Here is a 6,495-nt window from a genome sequence, read left to right on the forward strand (position 1 = left end):
CTCTTTCCTTTCAGCTTAGAAAAGTCCCTTTAATATTTTTTGTAAGACTGTTTTGGTGGTGGTGAACTTATTTAGTTTTGCTTGTCTGAAAAACTCTTTATTCCTCCGTTAATTCTCAATGATAACTTTGCCAAGTAGAGTATTCTCAGTTGGAAGTGTTTTTCTTTCAGCACTTTGAATATATCTTGCCACTCCTTTCTGGCCTGTAAAGTTTCTGCTGAAAAATCTGCTGATGGTCTCATGAAGATTTCTTTGCATGTAACAAATCTTTTTTTTTTTTCTTGCTGCTTTTATGATTCTTTCTTTGTCTTTAGCTTTTGGTTCTTTATCTTGGTGTTTATCTCTTTGGTTTTTTTAATTTGGAACCATCTGAGCTTCCTGGATCTGTATATCTGTTTTCTTCCTCAGGCTAGGAAAATTTTCAGCTATTATTTCTTCAAGTAAGTTTTCTGCCCCTTTCTCCCCATCTTCTTTTTCTGGGACCCCTATAATATTATATGTCCCATAGGTCCCTTAAACTAGCTTTACTTTTTAAAATTCTTTTCTCTTTTTTGCTGCTGTGATTGAGTTCCATTTCCCTGACTTCAAGTTCACTGATCCTTCCTTTCACTTCACCTAGTCTGCTACTAAAGGGTTTCCTTTTGTATATTTTTCAGTTCAATTATTTCATTCTTCAGCTCTGTAACTTCTCTTTGGTATTTTCTTATATTTGTGTTGTCTTTATTGAATTTCTCACTGTGTTCATCCATTCTTTACCCAAGTTCTGTGAACATCTCTGTGACAATTCCCTTAACTCTTTATCAGGTAAATTACTTATCTCCATTTCATTAGTTTTGATGTTGTTTTTCCTGAGCCTTTATCTTGTTTTTTTGTTTGGAACATAATCCTTTCTTTCTATGTATTAGATGAAACAACGACCTCTCTCAGACTTGAAACAGTAGCCTTGTGTGAGAGATGAAGCTTATTGTTTAACCTTACTCTAGTTCTTTGCTTTCTCTCCAGCCATTGTGATTGTCCAAGCAGACTATTTTATTTTTAATATCTCCCAGTTGTTGAGAGTGTGTTAAGACCTATCAGTGTCTCAAAAGAATGTGGGGAGGGATTTCAGTCAGCTCCTAGATTCAGCCTTATTGGAAGCTAGACCCTCAGGAAACAGCTTTAAAAATATGCAAATATATACAGTCCTTTGGGACCACAAGCATAAGCCCTGCTGGCCACCAGACCAGGTGATTTGGAGGTGTCTCCTGGCTACAGTTGCAAAACTGGGGCCACAGAGGAATGTATACACTCTAGTCTGGCAGATACTGTCAAGCTGATGTGAGATAGAGGGAGAACATAAATATGATGTCCCCTAGCCTGTGTTTCCTGAGAGCACCTCTGAAGGCCTCTAGAGTTGTGCCAGCCCAGAAGCCTACCCCTCAGACCAAAAATCTATAACAAGAAAATAGTCCTCTCTCACAGAAAGAGGGGTGTGTTTCAATCTGCTGTCTGTGCAGTGTCCTGGTAGTGGTAGTCTGCCAAGAACTGTCTCTCTGATTTTTACAGTCCTGTGAGACCCAGCAATGAAAGCCCCCTGGCCACAAAACCCAGGTGTTCTCTTGAGTGGCAGCCATAATACTGAGGCCCCAGACAGAAAAACCAAGGCACCAGATATGAGTAAGAGCTCCCCTCTGAGAGATGCTGGCACTCTAGAGCACAGTAGAGGGAAAGTTCAAAGATAGCATCCATCTTCCAAGGTCTCTGGAAAGGTTTACAATCAGCCCTTAGATATGTGTTTAATTAGAAGCCTTCCCCTCAGGCTGCAGCTATAATGAAAAGCCTATAAGCTTCTTTACAGAAAGGTTGAGCTTCTTGGCCTGTTGCCTCTTGCTATGCCCAAGAACCTTAGCTATTTAAGAATACTCTCTCCATGCATTATGGTCCTGTGAGACCTGCGAGTGTAAACCCCACTGGCCACTAGAACCAGGCAATGTAGAGGTGTCCCCTGGCAGCAGCTGCAAAAATTGGGCACCAGACAGGGTATAAGTTCCTCTTTGGGAGATGTTGGTGAGCTGGAGCAAGGCAGAGGGAAAGTGCAAAGATTCATTAAGAGCAAGTATGCCAGACCTACTAGAGAATGGACTTGAGGATATGGGGAGGGGGAAGGGTAAGCTGGGACAAAGTGAGAGAGTGGCATGGACATAAATACACTACCAAAGGTAAGGTAGATAGCTAGTGGGAAGCAACCACATAGCACAGGGAGAGCAGCTCGGTGCTTTATGACCACCTAGACGGGTGGGATAGGGAGGGAGGGAGACACAAGAGGGAAGAGATATGGGAACATATGTATAACTGATTCACTTTGTTATAAAGTAGAAACTAACACACCATTGTAAAGCAATTATACTCCAATTAAAAAAAATAAAAATAAAAATAGAAAAATTGAAAAAAAGAGCAAGTATGCCAGACCAAAAGCCTGACCCTCAGGCCAAAGCTCCTGGGCAAGTAAATGGGCCCCTTTCTCAAGAAGACTGGGGATATGTTTTAGTCGACTATCTGTGCCATGCTTTGGAGGTGGTAATCTGCCAAGAACTCTCTCTGATTATTACAGTCCCATTGGACCCTGGGACACAAGTGCCCCTGCTGTCCAGATCCAGATGATCAAGAGGCATTCCCAGGGCTGCAGCCACAAAAACCAGGGCACCAGACATGTGTAAAATCTCCCCTCTGGGAGATACTGGCACTGTGGAGTATGGCAGAGGGAGAGTGTGAAGATGGCACTCACCAAAGAAAAAGAAAAAGGCACCTTCCAATGTGGAGAAAATGGAACCCTCCTACACTGTTGATGGGAAAGTAAATTGATACAGCCACTATACAGAACAGTATGGAGGTTCCTTAAAGAACTAAAAATAGAACTACTATATGGCCCAGCAATACCACTACTGGGCATATACCCTGAGAAAACCATAATTCAAAATGAGTCATATACCACAGTGTTCATTGCAGCTCTATTTACAATAGCCAGGACATGGAAGCAACCTAAATGTCCATCGACAGCTGAATGGATAAAGAAGATGTGGCACATATATACAATGGAATATTACTCAGCCATAAAAAGAAACAAAATTGAGTTATTTGTAGTGAGGTGGATGGACCTAGAGTCTGTCATACAGAGTGAAGTAAGTCAGAAAGAAAAACAAATACCGTATGCTAACACACATATATGGAATCTAAAAAAAAGATGGTTCTGAAGAACCTAGGGGCAAGACAGGAATAAAGACGCAGATGTAGAGAATGGACTTGAGGACATGTGGAGGGGGAAGGGTAACCTGTGATGAAGCGAGAGAGTGGCATGGACATATATACACTACCAAACGTAAAATACATAGCTAGTGGGAAGCAGCCACATAGCACAGGGAGGTGAGCTCAGTGCTTTGTGACCACCTAGAGGGGTGGGATTGGGAGGGTGGGAGGGAGATACAAGAGGGAGGAGATATGGGGATATAAGTATACGTAGAGCTGATTCACTTTGTTATACAGCAGAAACTAACACAACAATGTAAAGCAATTATACTCCAATTAAGATGTTAAAAAAAAAAAATTAAAAAAAAAGTCATCCTCCAGCTTTAGCTATGTAGAGGGAGAGTGCAAAAATGGTTCCCACCAGCTCTTCTGTTCCCAGAAAGTTTCCCAACAGGACCCTGCCCCTCAGGCCTACACTTTTAAGATTGGCAAATGAATCTCTTTGTCATAAAGTCTAGGCATTTTGCAAATGGCTGCTTCTGCACTGGGCCCTGGGGTGAGTGTGTGCATGAACCCTTTAAGAGCAGTTTCTCAGTTTGCTTCAGCATTTTGGGTCTTATGGCCACAATCTCGGTTGCTTTCAAAACCAGATGATTTGGGGGCTTGTCTGACAGGTGCAGATCTTAAAAGCTGGGGTGCCTGATGTGGGGTATGAACACTTTGCTCCTCAGGGAGAAGCTGTGGGTTTGTGATTTCCCTCCTGAATGTGGGTCTTTCCAGGGGTTTATGGAAAGATCACATCTCTGCCTCTTCTACTTGTCTTTGTGTGACCCTTTTCTTGTTTGCCCGTTGGAGGAGTTTCTCAGTTGTTTTTCAGGTTTTTTCAGAGGAAATTGTTCCATATGTAGCTGTAGATTCAATGTCCATGGGAGGAGGTGAGTTCAGGATCGTCGTATGTCACCATTTGGGACCACCTCTCCTGCATGAGTTTTGTGGGGTTTTTTAAGAGTTGTTATGTCAGAAAACTGGTTTACTGGCATGTCCAATTTACTTTGCCCAATATTGTTTTAATTTTTGTTTAAGGAAGACTAGAATAGTTGTTATACCTGTGCTAGAGTAGTCCTAATTTTAATGCATGGCCTTTCTGGGAAATCAGTTGTACATTCAGGATGTTCAACAAGGTCTCTTCACTCTGGCTTGTCAGAACTTCAGCACTTTGTAGCACAGGATCACCTGCAGAAACTCTACTCAGCTCAAAATTCACCAGTAGCTATTCTCTACCAGACTTCACTTTTTAGCCGAACGCTCAAGGGGACTTTCATAAAGACTGTGGAGCTCTTTCTCCGCACAGATTTCCCCAGTCTGGGCTGTGCATACCTGATGCTCAAGTTTCTAACACCTCTGCAGTGCTAAATCCAATCACTGTATCTTCTACCAAGGGAACTGAAGATTTGTGTTTGGGTCTACTTTCCTGTGCCATAATATGGAGAAAGCCCTCAGTAGAAGGGCAGCATAAATGTGGAGTTCACTTCATGTACTTCCCTTTCTCAAGGATCTCTGCTCTACAGTAGAGTCTCTCTATTGCCTAAAAATAAATACTTCATGTATATTGGCCAGAATATATGTATTATCTAGTTTTATAATTGTTTTAAACAGGAGTATAAGTCTAATACCTATCACTTCCTCATGGCCAGAATTCAAATTTTTTTCTACAGTGTTCTTAATTTTATCTCCAGTCTAATCTCATGAGGAAACAAATGGCTAAGAATAATTTGTCTATATTAGTTAAATGTGTAGGCCTTGGAAACAGCATTCCTAGGCTCAAATTCTGGTGTGGCCATTTCTGAGTTGTAATACTTGGGCAAGTTACCTAGTCTTTCTGTGCCTCAGTTTCTTCATTTATAAAATGTGAATAGTGATAGTTCCTAACTCGAAAGTTCTAGTGGAAGTTACACAAATTAATATATGATGGAAGAACTTAAGTGTTACAATTACCCATACCTAACATAGGCTTCTATGGCCAAATAAAAATAACACACCCAGGCAAATTGTTACTACCATGACTTTATCACACATATAACCAAGTCCTTGTATTCTGTTCCCCAAGGAGAATTTTCCAATAGGGAAGAAAATGAAATAATTGATTTTTAAGGTATTTGGTCTAGGCAACAATTTATTGGCTGGTATTTCTCTTCTCCTGACCTTCCACAATGTGGAATAAGTACACTCGAGATGATCATGGTTAAGGTAGGGAAGTGGGGATACCAACCATTGTACTGAATGTTATTTCAACCATCTTCTACAGAAAAAATAAATGCTAGAATTAAATGAAGACTTAGCTTCCATACAATACAGTTTGTGCTTTTGTTTAAGAACTGTGCATTTGTTTATCTAATCCACTTATGTTACAAATTGCCATGAGAGTTAAGCCTTTAGAAAGTAATCCTATGTGAATGCTTCTCCAACATTTAATTCTCCCTCAACCCAGATTATTTTTTTACTTATGCAGTTCTGTAAGTCCTTCTCCACAGTCAGGACAATGTATCTCCTCGAAGGAAATTGGAATATGTCTCCATCATTTATTGGGTTTCACAAACTTTTGCATCAGTTTCAAGTGGTTGCAAATGGAATCTTCACCTACGCCAGCTTCTTCTCTTAACAAGGGAGAGAGTAACTTCTGTTTCTCTTGGACATAGGGAAATAGATATCTTTGCTCATGTACCACTGCTATGCCCATGTTACTTCTTAGAGTACCTGATGACTATAATAACTTCATACAATAAATGAGATTTTTTTTTTTCCCAAAGACCACCTTGATCAGTCTACATGAGGCTGGTGGGGATAATAATTTTCCACCTCTTAACATGACTTTTACACTACTATTTATAAAATAGTAATGCTATTCTGAAATGTGCCCATCTTCTAGCCAGGCTCCCACCCAGTTACACCGAGAGATAGTGCCTCTGCTTGAACCTTCCAAATGGGAGGGACCACACTCACATTGTTTCTTGCTGTGAACCTCTCACTTCCACTCTAATAGCAGGCACATGTGTTTCACTTCACCAGGCTTCACATCTCTCTTCTCCAACAGCAACCACACGCATAGAGGTCAACCCTTGATCTTCAACCTTTCCTTCTCTACTGGTTCCTTCCCATCAATATTTAACATGTTTAAGCCTCTCTCATCTAAAAAAAAACCCCACTAATTCTAAAATGTTACTGATGGATATGAAACACATGTTCTTCCCCCTTTTTTGTAGCACAGCTTTTTGA

The sequence above is a fragment of the Lipotes vexillifer genome, unplaced genomic scaffold, assembly GCF_000442215.2.
Source record: "Lipotes vexillifer unplaced genomic scaffold, Lipotes_vexillifer_v1.1 scaffold1064, whole genome shotgun sequence".
Lineage (NCBI taxonomy): Eukaryota > Metazoa > Chordata > Mammalia > Artiodactyla > Lipotidae > Lipotes > Lipotes vexillifer.